The sequence below is a fragment of the Ananas comosus genome, unplaced genomic scaffold (genome assembly GCF_001540865.1).
Source record: "Ananas comosus cultivar F153 unplaced genomic scaffold, ASM154086v1, whole genome shotgun sequence".
NCBI lineage: Eukaryota > Viridiplantae > Streptophyta > Magnoliopsida > Poales > Bromeliaceae > Ananas > Ananas comosus.
The window spans coordinates 7,377-25,463 of NW_017890668.1; the positions used below are offsets into that span (position 1 = coordinate 7,377).

The 18,087-nt window shown below is 41.0% G+C and overlaps 1 long non-coding RNA gene across 1 annotated transcript; it reads left to right on the top strand.

The window, feature by feature from the left end:
* Positions 1–16,751: 16,751 nt before the first annotated feature.
* LOC109704056 lies at positions 16,752–17,714 on the top strand. The gene is made up of 2 exons (XR_002214149.1): positions 16,752–17,208; positions 17,314–17,714. It is a non-coding gene; the product is annotated as an uncharacterized LOC109704056 (long non-coding RNA).
* Positions 17,715–18,087: the final 373 nt, after the last annotated feature.

Below are 18,087 nucleotides of genomic sequence, written 5' to 3' on the forward strand. Positions count from 1 at the left end.
CATTACTATTCGAACATGGATCGAATTTGTTAGCATGGTAGCAAACCTTTATTATATGATGCATGCATTCATATTCATGATTATGGGCATAGTAGCATAGTTTTCCTACTACTGCATTTACAGCTTTCAGATACATATCTATCTATCTATCTGTTGTTACTTGTGCCCACTTGGACCTAGTGGGGAGATCGGCAGAGTCGGCGGCCGAGCCCACTGGGAACTATGGAAGATAGTTCTCACCCCACTCTATTTCCAGTGGTAGGTTCAGGGCTGCAGAGAGAGGACCGCGGCAAGGGCGTCGCGCCCGACCAGTGAGACCATGGTAGTATAGTAGCTTTTCCTTTTGCATTAGTCACCTATGTATAGAGAGAGATTTATTGTAGGTGAGGAATTGGAGAGCTATGTATTTTGGGATGAAAAATGATGTATAGAATGCAACTATTGTAATAGTTAGTAAAGTACTCTCTTTATTTCACTCGTATATCTTGTGGATTACTTGCTCTTCTTGTTGTTGGCACTGGTTGTGCCCTCGTTGAATGTGTATGTTTAGAATTTAAAGTCCTGGGTAAATTCTTGTACACATTCCTGTCGTTGAGCCTTGGGCGGACAAAGATGCTGTCCGTTCGGCGGTCCGCCGCCGCGGCCGAGCCGTGCCAAATCGCTAGTGGTTTCGGGGTGGGGCGTGACATAATTAATTTTGTAATTAAAAAAAAAAACAGCAAATTGATATATAAATGCTAGATAATCCTAGGGGCCACAAAACATGAGAAGCATGAACAACTAAAACAACAAAAATCAGAAAAATCACATGATTCCCAAAAAATTTTAAAAAAAACTAGTTTTTGATGATGAAAACCTACAAAAATTGACCAAAAAGATGAAGAAATCCAAGAGAATAGGAAAACAATAGGTCTAAGAACAAGATCAAAGCACATTAAGGCAGATTTAGCTAGATCTTGAGAAGAAACACCAAAAAATCTGAACCGAAACTCATTTTCAGAGTATATGATGAAAATGCAACAAAATCCGAAAATCATACCTAAAATCAGTGCAAATCCACGAGGAACGTGAGGAAAAACCGATCTGGAGACAAGGGAAGAGCAAGAGTGAAAATAGGGAAAAGATTAAAACGCGTACAAAGACAGATCGTGCGTAAACCCTTTATCGGGTCTGGCGGAGGGACTGGTCTCTCCTGCCTGGGACCGGTCCCAGAGCCCAGAATTTTTAAAAATTCAAAATAAGCACCAAAAATTCCAAAAAAAATATATGTTATTCCACAATTTTCAACCAACAAAAATAACCAATTTCCATTCCCAACAACTTCAAATAAATATTCATAAATAAATTTTGAAAAATCAATTTCAAGGATACTCAATTTGGCAAAATTGTTGCCCGAAAATCAATGACAATTCTAGATACATATAAAATAAAATTTGACACATCATGCAAGATCTAGGAATTAATTGTATCGTTCTATCATCATATTTGTTAAAGAAAATGTATAAATAATTCTCAGAATCGTGAAATCAAAATAATATGTTCAAATTGAGTTATGCACAATATTCGAGACAGGAGTGGCTCTTTGAGCATCTTTTTCTTTTTAGTAACATTCTACCTTATATCACCTATGAGATGTATAGCTCTTTAAGCATTTTTCTTTTTATCTCTGAAAGGTAGAGATATACGTTAATCAACATGTGGTAGCTGCACACACTGACCGGACGACCGGGGTGGTAGCTCTTTCCTCTATGTGGTAGTAGTTTTCACACTCCCAGCAGGGATGTAACTCTTTCCACATCTTGAATTTCAGAAATTTTCATAACCAAAATCGGAAAGACTCCCCCTAAATTAGTGCAACCCTCAAGTCAAAAATATTATTGCAATTTCAAAAACAGAGAAAGAGTTATTCATCTCATAACTAATAATCAAACAAACAATTGCAACATTCAAAGTTCGAAGCATGAGGTGTTGAATTTGATTCAGTATGCTAAACAGAATTTTAATGATTTGATCGTTCAAAAATTATGACAATAGAGAACAACCTTGACAGTGAACAATCAAAAACTAAATATGAAACAATTAAAGTCAAACAATTGAGCTAACACTGACCAAATCATCTCCCAAAAACAGCAACATTTTTCAAGAAAGTCAATCATCTCTCAAGCATAATCAGGAAATACTGGAAACCATGCACAAAAACAAAATGCAACATGCACATGATCTATGGCCCAATAGAATATATCTAGATTGAAGGATTCATACCAATCGCCTTTCTTAAATGCAGAAAACGTTTTTGATCCAAAGGTTTGGTTAAAATATCTGCAAGTTGATTTTCAGTCGAAATATATTCAAGTTGTAGAATGTTTGATTCAACCAGTTCTCTTAAAAAGTGATATCTTAGTTCAATATGTTTTGTTCGTGAATGTAAAACAGGGTTTTTAGAAATATTTATTGCACTTGTGTTGTCACACAGAATAGTAAGGGGGGTGGAAGGTATTCGATAATCGCTCAGTAAACTTTTCATCCAAATCAATTGAGCAGAGCAACTCCCGGCCGCAATGTATTCAGCTTCTGCAGTGGAAAGAGCAATACAGTTTTGTTTCTTACTGTGCCAAGCAACCAGACAGTGTCCAATGTAGAAACAAGCTCCACTAGTACTTTTCCGATCATCTGCAGAGCCTGCCCAGTCAGCATCTGAGTAGCCGATTAGATCAAGAGATGTTCCCATAGGATACCAGAGTCCATATGCGGTTGTACCTTTAACGTACCGAATGATCCTTTTAACCGCTTTCAGATGAACTTCCTTAGGGTTAGCTTGATAGCGAGCACAAATTCCAACACTGAAAGCAATATCTAGTCTGCTCGCAGTTAAGTACAATAGGCTTCCAATCATGCTTCTGTATTATTTCTCATCCACGCTTTGTCTTTCCGAATTCACTCCAAGTCCTTTGTTACTTGTACCCATCGGAGTGTCAAAATCCTTTGCACTGTCCAATCCAAATTTCTTAACCAAATCTTTCGCATATTTGGATTGACACAAGTGAATTCCATCTTTAGTTTGTTTAACTTGAAGTCCAAGGAAATAGTTAAACTCCCCCATCATTGACATCTCAAACTCACTCATCATCAATTTTGCAAAATCATTGGCATCCTTATCTCTAGTTGCCCCGAAGACTATGTCATCAACATAAATTTGTGCCACAATGAAATCATTCTTTAAGTGTTTTACAAAGAGAGTTCTATCCGTTCCCCCTCGGTTATAGCCCTTTTCCAAAAGATACTTTGTCAAACGCTCGTACCATGCTCGCGGAGCCTTTTTTAGTCCATAAAGTGCCTTTTTCAGTCAAAAAACGTGATTTGGAAATTTTGAGTCTATAAAACCTTTCGGTTGTTCAACATAAACTTCCTCTTTTAAACATCCATTTAGAAAAGCACTTTTAACATCCATTTGAAAAATAGTGATTTTAAAATGGCAGGCAATCGCGAACAAGATACGAATTGATTCAAGACGGGCAACCGGGGCGAAGGTTTCATCAAAGTCTATTCCCTCAATTTGTGAGTACCCCTAAGCAACAAGTCTCGCTTTATTTCGAACAATAGTACCATCCTCATTTTTCTTATTCTTAAAGATCCATTTGGTACCTATGATGTATTGTTGCTCAGGACGAGGCACTAATTCCCATACATCATTGCGAACGAATTGACCAAGTTCTTCTTGCATTGCATTTATCCAATATTCATCACGTAAAGCTTTGTCAATATTCTTTGGCTCAATCAAAAGATACATAGCACACAAATTCACATTGTAGTTGACTTCTTGTTCGCACACCAACATTAGGGTCCCCAATTACATTCGATAACGGATGATCTCTTGACTCCGTCAGGGGTGTAGTGTCAGGAGTGATGCTAGGGATTTCAGATGACGTGCTTTGAGGCTCAGATGAATCATTTGATGCAACATTTTCAGAAGATGCAGTGGAATTATCAAGTGCAGAAACATCATCATTCACAGGCAATACAAACGGAGAATCATTATCATCATCATTCATCAAAGAAGTAGAAGAACCATTCACAGAAGAATTTACAGAAGAAGCTTCATCTACTCTTATATTGATAGATTCTATCACCGTCTTAGATCATAAATTGTACGCACGATAAGCACGACTTGTAGTAGAATAACCAAGAAAAATCCCTTCGTCACTTCGAGAGTCAAATTTTCTAAGATTTTCACGATCCCGAAGAATAAAACATTTACTCCCGAAGACACGAAAGTATTTAATATTAGGTTTCCTACCAAGCCAAAGTTCATATGGATTATTCAAAGTACCCGGGCGCACATAAATCCGATTGATAACATAGACAGCCGTGTTCACTGCTTCAGCCCAAAAGTATAAAGCGATTTTCTTACTATGAAGCATAACACGAGCCATCTCCTCTACAACCCGATTCTTGCGTTCAACCACTCCATTTTGTTGGGGTGTATAAGGAGCCGAGAATTCATGTTTTATGCCATTTGAAACACAGAAATCAACAAATTTTGAATTTATGAATTCTCCTCCTTGATCACTTTGAATACGTACAATTTTATCATTCTGTTCAGTCATAAGACGAAGACAGATTTCAGAAAAAGAATCAAAAGTATCAGCTTTTTCTTGTAAGAAGGCACTCCATACAAAACGAGTGAAATCATCAACAATAAGCAAGATATATCGTTTTCCACCCAAACTTTGAATCCTAGATGGTCCCATTAAGTCCATGTGTAGTAACTCTAAAGGCTTAGATGTTCCTAAGTGGTTCAAATTCTTATATACAGATCTAGTTTGTTTCCCCAATTGACAACCCCTACACACAGTGTTCTCTTTGAAGTCTATCTTAGGTACACCTCTAACAACTTCCTTCTTTGTTATCTTCGATAGCTCCTTAAAGTTTATGTGACCTAGTCGTTCATGCCATAAAGTTTCAGTCTCTAATGACGCTAGGTTACAATGTTCGGTCGNTTCCCCTAAGGTCCTCACTGTGTGAGTTTTGATGCAACCGGTCTCCTGAGATGAGAGACCGGTTCCTGAACCTTGGTAATTCTGTCGCGTAGCGAGGGACCGGTCTTAAGCTTGAGAGACCGGTTCCCGAACGTTGTGTTTTTGAACACGCAGCGAGGGACCGGTTCCTCACTTGAGAGACCGGTCTCTCACAGACCGGTCTTCTCAAGAGGACCGGTCTCTGAGGACGACACCGGTTTTAAAAAGGGAGTTTTTGCAATCCTAGTCTACTTCTAAGTCTTCTTCTAAAGCTTCAGGGATGGCTCTAAAATCAACAAAAGGAGATGTCACTTCAACTTCATCAGACTCGGAGTCGGAGCAAACCCTGGAGGACTTTGAAAAGCAACTAGCACTTCTAACAAAGAAGTTCCGTCGAAACTTTATAAAGAAGTTTCCTTCCAAGTCTACTTCCTCCAAGACAAGCAAATCTAAAGGGGAATTGACTTCTTCTTCATATCCTCCTTCTTTGGTTTCCATGCTTGTTTTGCCATTGATTTCGGCGCATTTGGTGTCCACGTTTGTTTCTTCTTATGATCGACCTTCTTTGAAGTCCAAGTTGACTTCCCTTTTAATATAGGATTATTCTTCATGGGCGATGTTCTTTAGTTCAAGGGTGTTGTTGAGATCTTTCCCTTTTGCTTGCAAAACTTCTTTATGTGTCCTAAAACATCGCAAACATGACAAGTTTTGTTAGTCAAATTATTTATAGGAGGGACGAACTTACCATAAAGTTTAGGAACTGTTTTTGACGAATTTCCATCATCTTTCTTCGTTACTTGATCAATATACGTCCGTTCATAACCAAGTCCAAGTTTGTTTGTTTGACCAAGTCCAAGCATCTTGTCGAGTTTACTTGAGCCAGACGAAAATTGGTTCAAATCTGACTTCAGTTGAATAATCGTCTTGGTGAATTCCATATTTGCTTCTCTAGCTTCTGAGTATTGCTTGGTGAGAAAATTGATGTTCTCCACCTGAGTCTCTTTTTCCTTTTCAAGTAATGAACACTTCTCGATTAAAGAATTGTAGGCCTTTGTCAAACCATCTCTCTCTTGTTCTAAATCCTTTGTTAGTGAGGCCAATTTTGAATTTTCTTGTTCCAACTCATGTAGACTTTGCCGCAGTCCCTTGTTATGTTTAGCCACCTTCTTTGATTCGACAACCAATTGTTGATATGCTGCGACCATGTCATCTTCGTCCGATTCTTCATCTAATGAGTTCTCCGAAGATAACTTCTCATGTACAGATGACATAGAGATAGAATCTGCAGATACTAAACACATGAAAGTTGAATCCTGTGCAATCAATGCCGTGGCATTTACATCCTCTTCACTTGAAGTGGAATCGTCAGACGAGGAGTCGTCCTAAGTAATAACTTGCATCGCTTTCTTCTTCAACTACTTTTTATTAGGACAGTCCGATGCAATATGGCCAAAGCCCCTACAATTGTAGCATTGAATTTGACCTTCACTGCTTTTCTTCTCTTTTGTAGAGTTCTTTTGAAAGTTATCCGATTTTCTAAATTTTGATGAGGAAGAAGAAGACAATCCCCCTTTAGATTTGCTTGTCTTGGAGGAAGTAGACTTGGAAGGAAACTTCTTTCTAAAGTTCCGACGGAACTTCTTTGTTAGAAGTGCTAGTTGCTTTTCAAAGTCCTCCAGGGTTTGCTCCGACTCCGAGTCTGATGAAGTTGAAGTGACATCTCCTTTTGTTGATTTTAGAGCCATCCCTGAAGCTTTAGAAGAAGACTTGGAAGAAGACGAATTAGAAGGAAAAGTCATCTCATAAGTTTGAAGTGCACCTACTAATTCTTCTACCTTAAGTTCATCAGGATGTTTAACCGTTTCAATGGCCGCAACATTAGGACGAAAACGTTCGGGAAGGGTCCTCAAAATTTTTCGAACAATTTTGGAATCGAAAATTTTCTCGCCCAAGTTAGCACACGTGTTTACAATGTCTTGCAAACGAGTATAATACTCGGTAAAAGATTCATGTTCTTCCATACGAATAGAATCAAACCTACTGGTAAGCATTTGCAATTTTTGAATCTTTACCAAGCTTGTACCCTCGTGTGTAACTCGTAAAGTGTCCCAAATTTTCTTAGCGGTTTCACACACCGAGACACGAGAAAATTCAGTTTGATTTAAAGCATTAAATAAGGCATTGATACCCTTTTCGTTGAACGAAGATAATTCGTTTTCCTCTTTTGTCCACTTATTTCTAGGTTTCGAAACGGTAACATTCTCGACAACTTCGGTAGGATGTTTCCACCCGAATTCAATGGCTTGCCATACCCGCTCATCGATAGCAATAAGAAACGCCCTCATACGGACTTTCCAATAAGCGTAATTAGTGCCATCGAAGAGAAGGGGTCGATTAATGTTACCGCCCTCGGCCATGAATTACAACCTATACCCGCTCTGATACCACTTGTAAGATATGGATCCCGAGGATCTAAAAGGTAAGTAACACCTAGAGGGGGGTGAATAGGTGTAAAAACTCAAAAATCTAGATGCAAATAAAACAAAGTAGCGAAAAATAAAATAGCACAGCGAGAATTTAACGTGGGAAAACTCCAAACGGAGTGAAAAAACCCACGGGACCGATCACGCGAAGAAAATCCATTAAGAAAACTTGAGTACAAGTGATTTTGACAAAAATACACGACTCAATTTACCGAATTCCCGTTGATGGTGATCTTCGCCGATCCTCGATCAATAGGAATCCTCAAACCGATCCTGCTGCAACTCCTTGCAACGTCAACGCCTCAATTCCTCGAAGCGTCCACCGAATCCTCGGCTTCACGCGAGATCCACGGGCCAAACCTCCTTTCGGAGCTAGTAGAATCGAAGATTTGTGGTGATTTAATCTTTGAATCCCAAAAGCTATGAGGGTTCGTCTTCTAATCAAACATCAACTCAATTCTCGAATAAGATCTCAAGTAAAATCGAAGAACCAAGTCGATTATTGATTTTTCGAAACTTGTTATGTCAATAGAAGCATTGAAATGGAAAAACAAGTTTCTAGGGTTTAGAATCAGTAAATATTCAAAGCCTTAGTTTTTTAGATGACCCCCATAGCTTATTTATATGTTTAGAAGACTTAGAAGTAGACTAGCATTGCAAAAATTCCCTTTTTAAAACCTGTGTCGTCCTCAGAGACCGGTCCTCTTGAGGAGACCGGTCTGTGAGAGACCGGTCTCTCAAGTGAGGAACCGGTCCCTCGCTGCGTGTTCAAAAATACAACGTTCGGGAACCGGTCTCTCAAGCTTGAGACCGGTCCCTCGCTGCGCGACAGAATTACCAAGGTTCGGGAACCGGTCTCTCATCTCAGGGGACCGGTTGTATCAAAACTCACGCAGTGAGGACCTTAGGGGAACCGGTCTCTCCAACTCAGGAACCGGTCCCAGAACACAGAAAAGTTCAGTAAAATAGTTTTAAAGCAATCTAAGCCTACTGAACTTATTCTAATTAAGTATCTTCACCACAAATGATCTTTTCTTCATACCTTAGGTGCCGAACTTTACGAATGAATCTTTGTTCTTCAATTTGAATCTTTTCTTCAAAACTTCCGCGATCAACTCTTCAAAACTCTAATCAACTTTACGAAATTCGCCAACCTATAAAATCCTTAACATAAGTTACCCAATCTCATGGTGAACTCGAAGTTCACAAGCATGACTCACGTGTAAGTCTCATAGGGAAAGTCTCACTGAACTACTCTCGAGACCGCCTGCGGACAGCACACAGACCGTCCAGACAGCACACTGACTGTCCCTCTAGTGACCAACCTCCGGAGTGCACAGCTTGCGGGAAGCGACCCCTCCAAGCGCAGACAGGCTATGTGAGCACGAACAATCTCACGAACAACAGCAACCTACCCTCTAAGGGTAATCTCATCATGGAATCAAGATGTTCTTATACCTAATCTCATAGTGTCTCAACTACACTAAGGTTCTCATATCAAAATTATCAATAATCATATGTCCTTCATCATAGTTTTCTATAACTAGATGCCACTTGTCATAGTTTTCTAAACTAGATGCCACTCGTCATTTAGACTCATTTTCAACACTAGTTACATCATACTAGTTCTTTAATCTCATAAACATTAACCATCACATATAGGGTCTAGGTTTTCATCATGTAGTTTTCATGCATACTAGATCATGAATCAATCAACAAGATATATAGCTACTAGCATGCAAATATAAGCAACAACAATCATTTTCTAACCCTATATGCAACATGAATAAGATGCAATTAGATCAATAATAAACTTGGACATAGAACGTAGCCCCGCGGCTTCGGGAAGGTCACCACCCACCTTGTGGTAGTGCCGAAAAGCTAGGAAACTTGGCGTCGCGGTCCACGTGCGCCGCTTCAACACTTTGGGTCAAAACGAACCCTAGAGCACCCAAATCGGCGATATCTCCATGCTCGCTCGACGGATCGATGAACCGTCTTCGCCTACGCGTTCGGGAGCATAATAATTAGGTTTCCGACCCATCAAAATAGATCAAAACCCTATATTCCCAAAAACCCCAAAATCCAACCCTAGGTTTAGCACCCATGGGAAACCATGGTTTCTAGCTTCATTGTGAGCTAGATCCATATCCTCTAAACTCATTAGGTTCCATTTGAACCATTAAAAGTAACAAAAACCTCCCAAACCCTAGAAATCACAAGTTAGGGTTGAGGCTTACCTCTAGGGTTTGCTCCAAAGCAAGCCCTAGCTTGAGGAAGATGAGGAAGAAAGCTTCTTTTCCTTCTCCTTGATTTTCTCCTTCCTTTCCTTCTTCTCTTCTTCTTCTTTCTCCTTCTCTTTCGGTTTAGAGAGAAAGAGAGCAATGTGAGAGGGAGAGAGAGAGGCTAAGTGTGAGAGGGAGTGGCTGAGAGAGAGGTATTATAACCCTCTATTGTAACAAAATCCCAAAAGCCCCCTCAAAAATCTAATTTTCCAAACTGACCAGCAGTTTCGGGTCCCTTGTACCGGTACACGGGTTCTTGTACCGGTACAAGGCCTAGCAGACAGCCCAACCCGAGGCTCGGTTTCTCGGTTACGCAGGGCTTGTACCGATACAAGACCCCCTTGTACCGGTACAAGGTCTGGCAGCCTCCATCCCGAGAGCTGCAATGGTTGTACCGGTACAGCCATCACTCTTGTACCGGTACAACAGCTCGAGAATACTGTTTTCACCTCTTTTTTTTTGGCTCACCCTCGCGCAGATCGATGTCAAAACCATTCCAACACCTTTGGAACTCATTTTAGCTCTTCCAAACTTGTTGGAATACCGAATGAAACTTGTCCAAACCGTTCAATTGCCCACTTTGGTCCATTTGGCCAAAGTTAGCCACAAACCATCAAGTTTCAATATCTCACAGATACTCTCCAAGTGCTTTTACTCTCTTGTAGTTCTATGTCATGCATGCGTGCAAATGACCTACTGATTAATGAATGCATAGCACCTGTATCAAACATAGCTCTGGAGCGAACTCCGTTAATTAAAACCATACCTGTAAGCACATGACGATCCTCCGCCTCAGCAGGTTCCTCGGCTTGAGTTTGTGTAATACACTGAACTTTTGCAAATTGCGGAGTTCGAAGGTGTGGAATGGAATGAGGAACTATCCCACATGTTCTAAAAGGCTTGGACAAGTTTTTGGACAAGTTAGAGGATGATTAGAAAGCTAGAAGCGAGAAAGTGCATTGAACTGGCGAAATTCAGCATTTTCTGCATTATGTACCAGTACAGCCATCACCCTGTACCGGTACAGCAAGCAGCAGCAGCTGCAGCTGCGTGGCTGCAGGGCTAGTTTGGTCTTTTCACCCTCCATACTTATCCCCTTAGGCTTCAGCTCGACCCAGAAGTTGCTTGAGGGTGCTGGAAGCTCAGAGATGAGTGAGGCAAGTCTTTCTCTCTCTAGGAATTTTCTCCCTCGACATAAAAGTCGCCGTTTTGCGCCGGTTTCGCGTCCCGCTCGATGCTCGCTGTTTAGGTGGACTTGGGGCCAGCTTTTAAAAGGTAAGATGGAGTGTTTTGACAGTACGATTTATGTCTAATGCTGAGAATCACTGAAAGAGAGTTTTAGAGGGATATTTAACTTGATTTCTCTCTAATTCATAGTTTAGCGTCGAATTTTGACGTGTTTTGGTTTCGTTGCTTCCATCGGCGTATAACAGGGATTCCAGTAGCTAGAGGTGAGATTTTAAGCTGTGAATTGACCCCCTTTAACCAGGGATAATCTACTTTGAAGCTTGCTTGAGGTAATTAGCTACTGACAAAGCTAATTCGGAACTAAATGCTATTTGTTGGAACAATTTGATGCAGTTTGGCATATTTGCTTCGCAGCAGATTTCTGAATCTTATTGAATCGAATTGGTAATCTTGGGAACTGGTTTGGAAGGTGTTCTAATCAGGGGTAAGTGGAAATTTCAGTTAGGAAGCTGAATTATTAAGGTTTCGGCCATATTAACGCATATACAAGTTTATTAATGTCGTGTTGATGTTGTTCGCAGCGAAAATTCAACCGACCTTTGGGTCATATTTGGTTGGCTCTGCGAAGCCTTTAGAGACTTAATTTGAGGTACTAAAGAGAACCAAGCAGCGGTTTATGTTATTACTACTTTATACTAATGTGAATTGAGCCGAAATCGGACAATTCGGCCGTAGTTTTAATCCGATTTTGATGTTTGCTTTTCAGCGGAGTTGAGGCCTATTGGAGTGGATTGAGGGACATAGTAATAGGTGGGTTTGACCTAACCAGAGCAAGTGAAGCTCCCCTATGTTCTATATGTCACTATAGAATGGGTTTTGTAGTGCGTTTTTGGCGACTATGTGATTGATATGAATTTGGACATCTTTGTCACCATGTTTAATATGTTTGCCATTGTACCTCTATGAAGTAGAGATGAAGTAGAGAAACTGCATGCATAAAAGTGTTTATGATCATGTCTAATACTGTAGATTGACTTATGAACAAGTATAGAATGCACTTATAAAGTAGAAAACAATGACATTCTCTTGACTCTAAAGTAGAGAATTATGACATGCTTATGACTACGTTGACAGCGCCATAATAGTGGAAAGATTATAATGCCATGTGATTTAGCATTACTCTTATATGTTTACATTCTAGTGGATACTAGTTCTTGTTACTATTTATGTATTGAAATTCCGATCAGAGGATCGAGGGTAAGAACATTGCAAATGAAAACATGATAATTGAGACATGTGGACAGTGGAATATGCTTGCTTGCCATCGTGCTCATTCGCACACGCTTGTGAGGGTCGCTCCCTACAAGCCGGCACTCCGGAGTTTGCCTACGCGACAGTTGCTCGCCCGTGCGGGATTGGGTGCCGAAGTGGATTGCCGTGGGGAGTGTACACTACCACGGGGCCATTAGGCGCGGCGCAAGCTGAACTACCTTGAGTAGATCCTTGTGAATGAAAGGAAAGTGCTAAAGAAAATTGGACCGTAATGAATGATTACCAGTTACAGTGTATAGTAGTTACATACACATTTATGCTTATGTTCATACTTATCATAGTTGCTATGCTTCTATTATTCAGTTGATTCATTACTGTTGAGACTATGAATACATGTTGTTTACATGCCCATTACCTGTTAGCATTGCATAATTATATATCATGCAATTACTGCTTTCGCTTTCATTTAGTACATCATGAACCTAGTGGTGTAATTCGCCGAGGCTGGCGGCTTACCCACTGGGAACTATTGTTAATAGTTCTCACGCCCTCTTTATTGTTGATTTTACAGAGCCGTCTACAGGAGAGGCTAGGGATCGTGGCAAGGGAGTCGCGTCTAGCTAGACATTACTAGGAGCGTGCTAGTCGATCACCTTGCTACTCGGGCTACGGCCGAGGGTGATGTCCAGTTTATAGAGAGACTACCATTGTACAGATATTTTGTGTACTGTCACGCCCCGGGACCGACGGAGGCCCTCCCGGTAGCGTGCCCAGACTCGCCATATGTCTACACATATAAGGCGTCTAGAATAAAAGCGGAAGTAAAAGCAAGTAATAGAACAAATAGAAAAAGTGAAATAACTAACAACTAATGATATCAGAGCGAGTAAAGTGCTAACATCTAACACCAAAGTAAAGCTAGTCAAACAAAGAAACCATAAGTAGTACAATAACTGTCTCTAATACAAAAATGGTGGTCTCTATACATATACGGGTACAACTCTCAACCTCTCACAAAAAGAAAACACGAGAGGTAAACCACCTATCGAACGATCCCTCGGTAAGCACGCTAGCCCGAGGCGATACCCTTTCCGCGATCCCTGGCCTCTCCCTGCGTGGAAGGCTCTGAAAAACATCGAGAAAAAGAGGGCGTGAGAACTATAATTTATAGTTCCCAGTGGGCAATTACTGACCTCAGCTCTATGCACCACTAGGCCCCAAAAGAAGAGGGTAAGTACAATAATAATAGCAATAATGACTGCGATATAAAGGCATAATTAAAAGGCTAAATTACTAAACTCAAGTATAAACGATGTCATGGTGATGTACATCTACGATATCCAAATAGTATGTCATTAACCTTTATGAATATATTATGCATACGTTCTGTCATGGCAACCAAGTATGCTCTAATGCAAAAGGAGACTATCAAGTATACTACATGTCTCAACACTATACTAAAAGCATATAAATGTAATTCAACTACTAAACCTATCTAGTAGTGATTAACTATTCTCAACCCCGTATCGATTTCCATTTTCAATTAAGGACCTACCAAAGGTAGTCCAGCTTGTGCCGCCTAAGTGCCTTTGGTAGCCCAACATCCCTACTCTTGGAATGTGTCTGTCCCACTCGACCCCGTAGGCTTCTCAATACCGCACGAGCGAACATAAGTCGCGTAGGCTAACTCCGGAGTGCCGGCTTGTAGGGAGCGACCCTCACAAGCATGTGCGAATGAGCACAAATGGCAAGCAAGCAAGGTCAAAGTCTCAAGTACTCTACTCTCATGCCTCTCACATGGCACGGCCACTAGCATCCCAAGAGTCTAGTCCAAAGTCTCAAGGTGACGCTCCAACGCACACTCTCGCTTGGTGCCTCTTTATGACACTTAAGCATCACAAATGATCATGCCCAATTCATGTCCTATATTCCAATTAACCAGGTTCACTTTAACCCGGGCCCCATGCCTCTTTATGACATTGGCCCAATCTCAAATAGTCCAAGTTCTCAAGCCTTCTCTAGGCTTCTAAAATTTCTAATATCACAATTGGCATATAGGTTAAATGCATGAAAGCGAGGTTCATTTCCATAATGGGACTCATGATCCCCAATCCTAACTAGAATGCTAAGTCTCACATGCATGCACTCTACCACATAGGGGTCTAAAATTTCACTATACATAATATATGCATGTTAAGCATTCTAAAATTCATATTAAATACATTTAACATGGAAATGCATGAATTTCTATTTTATGAAACATATTTGCCAAATATGGGCATTTCTCATATCATAAGCTAGGTCAAACCCACCGAACCGTCGCGTAGGGTCTCGATTCGCCGAACAAAGTTGTCCCCGAGTCTCAAAATACCCTAAAAGTATTGAGCGACAAGATACACGGGCATTACGATCAACTATAAGATCAAACTTTAACAAATTTAGCAAAAGGGCTAAAACTCACCTCAAGAGATGAAATCTCTTCCAAAGCTCTAAAAGAGAGTTAGAACCCTTCCAATCCAAGTCCAAGGAAGGTTCAAATCCAAACAATCTAGCCTCAAAAGCCCTAGATCAAAAAGCCCTAAAATCAACCCTAAATCTCATTTCTAGGGTTCCATCTACAAAAACTATCAAAACAAGATCTAGAGGAGGGAAATGAGCAACAAACCTCCTTAGAAGCTCCAATCCTAGCTCCAAGAGTGAAGATCTCCTCCTATGCAAGCTCCAAGTCCAAGCCTTCAAGCATCAACAAGGTGGGAAAAGGAAAAGAGGCAAAGAAATGCTCCAAGTCCACCAAAACCCTCACCTTCTCCTTCTTCTCCTCCTTCTTCTTCTCTTTCTCCTTCTCTCTCTAGCAAGGGTGTGGCGAGAGTGTGAGGAGGGAAATGAGAAGAAGAGAGAGGGGATGGGTCATATAGACCCTCTATTGTAACAAAATCCAGTTAGGTCCCTCAAAAATCCAAAATTGCATCAGCCCGAACTGGGCAGTTTTCGCCCAGAGGGACCGGTCTCTCCCCAGCAGGGACCGGTCTCTCGCTGCGAACCCGGAGAACCAACGCTCGGGAACCGGTCTCTCCCCGCGTGGGACAGGTCTCTCTCTGCGAAGGCGCACTCGGGGACCGGTCTCGCCCGCCAGGGACCGGTTGCCTCAGGGCTGCCGCAACACTGCTCACTGGGGGACCGGTCTCTCCTTCCAGGGACCGGTCCCCGACAGTAAAAACTCTCAGGACTTGTCCAGAATTCTAATTTTCGAACTTTTTAGGTCGGAAAACATTCTACAACCCTCCACCAAGTGTGGAAAAGCTCGAAATACATCCAAACACTCGCAATTTGCAAAGGTCCAGTGCGTTACATGTACTCTGTGTTGTAAATGAGTTTTGGATCCAGATGTGGCAGTTTTAGTACTTTCTTTTGTACTTATATTTTGAGTTGGACACTTTCGTTCTTTTGTTTATAGTCTTTGTGACTTTTATTATGCTCTGATATCAGGATAGGATTATGTTATGTTTTTACTCCTATCAACTTGTTGCTTGTAGACGCCTTATATACTGTAGGTGTATGGCGGGTCTGTGCACGTACCGGATATGCTTCTGCTGGTACCCGGGTGTGACAGATTATAGTAGTATCAGAGCCTAGGGTTGAGTCTTAGTAGACCTAGCAAACCTTAGGCTGGTTGGACTATAAGAATAGGCTCGTGGGGGACGAGGTCTAGTCGAGGTTGTTATTAGTGAAAGTACTTTGATTGGGTACTTGTAAACTCCGAATAGCAGGAGTTTGATCGGAATGTGCAATTACTAACTTTGCAGAGGGCCACGTTGGCGGCCGACAACGTGACATCGGAAGTTAGTACGTGTTACATTTCATTACTTTTGCTTAATTAGTTTGTTTATGTCCTCAAGGAGGGTTCAATAGTATAGGTTTTATTGACCTATGTTTGTTTTTGATGCTGCAGCTCAAGATGCCTTTGACTCGTTTGCAAGCCGCCGGGGCAGCTGAGGCGGCGGATGCGGAGGAAGTGGGGACCTCCGTTATTTCTGGATCTAGTGGGATCCATGAGTTGCAGGATCAGCTCGTGAAGCTGACAGATTTGGTTGCTCAGCAGGCTGTGGCCGCGCGACAGCAAATGGATGCCGCGCGTCGGCAGGAGGACAGGATGAAGACGTTAGAGGATTTACTACTGCGGCAGACGACTGACAGAGAGATTCCTGATCCTATACCTACAGTACCAGACAGGAATGCGACAATGAGAGCACAGTCACCAGTACCTGACACACCCCCAGTAGGTCCGAGGGCGAAGACCCGACAGGAGACAGTAGTACCACCACCATTACCTGTAGCGGCATCAGGGACAGTATTACCAGAGATGGTGGGGGCTGAGGAGCGAGAACGGATGATGGAACAATTGAATGAATTCCATCGTTGCAACCCTCGTATCTTTGACGGGGAGAAAGCAGATCACTGGGTGGTCGAGAAATGGTTAATGCACATGGAGAAATTATTTTAGGGTAAATTGCACTGTTGCCCCCTGAACTTTTGGCGGAGTTTCACTTTACCCCCCAAACTCTGAAATTAGACATTTACCCCCCTAAACTTTAATATTGCATTCTTGTTGCCCCTTCCGTCAGTTTGGGTTAACAAAGCTGAACGGGAGTTGACGGAAGGGTTAGGTTTTGGCGGGAAATCCACCGCCAAAACTGTCCCTTGTACCGACCAACTCTCTTTTATTCCTTAAAAACTCATTTTTCTCCATTTCTTTGCCCTCTAACTCTTCTTCTCCAACTCTTTCCTCCAAAGCTCTCTCTTCTTCTCCTCCAACTCCTTCAAAACTCTCATTTTCTTATAAACTACCCCATGGATGCCTCACAATTCGTGATCCCGAGATGTTTTTGCGGTGAATCTGCACAAATTAAGACATCTTGGACTGATTCAAATCCAGGGAGGCGGTTTTTGGGATGCAAAAACTATGGGGTAGGCAGACTGTTGTTGTTTTGTTTTTTTAATTTTTCGAATTGCTTATTTTATTTTTTTTCTTGTATAGGATGTGTTGAATTTTTTCTATCTATTTTATTGTAGGTAGTGGGTGCATGTGGATTTTTTCAGTGGTTTGACCCTCCAGTTGGTGATCGAGCTAAAGTAATTATTACTGGACTGCTTAGGAAGAGCAGCAAGATGGAAGATGAGTTAAAGCAAGTTAAAAAGAGAAGGATTTGTCTTTGGTTTTTTCTTGTATTATCCTGGATCTTAATATGGATCCTATTTTGTAGTTTGATGTCTACAGAAGGTTGTAAAGGCAATTAAAAATATGGATCCTGTTTTGATGTGTAAAGAAGGTTGTGAAGGCCATTAAATATATGGGCCCTGTTTTGTTGTGTCTGCAGTAATCCCTCTGTCAAGGCCTAGCTGTGCCAAATTGTAGCCAAGTGTATCTCGTAAATGAATGAAGCGGTATTATACTACCTTGTTCTCTGAAAAAAATTTGTGTGCATAATGTCCAAACACAGTATGCTACTTTGTACAAAGGATTGCAAAATTGCTTCTTCAAAATCGCACATGTAATGTAATTTATACATACACACAATAACTCAGAAAACATACAGTCAAAAATTGTTCCTTTAGAATCACAGAATGTAATTCATATATAGTCACTACATCTCAAAATCACACAATATAAATCAATAGCCAAAAGTTACCATTCTTAGTACCAAAAAAGAGTCATTTATCTCAGTTTTAGTGCAACATCCAAAATTACATTTCAGCTATAAACAAAAAGGTAAGATGTTAGTGCAACATCCAAAGTTACATTTCAGCTATAAACAAAAAAGAGTCAATTATTTCAGTTTTAGTATC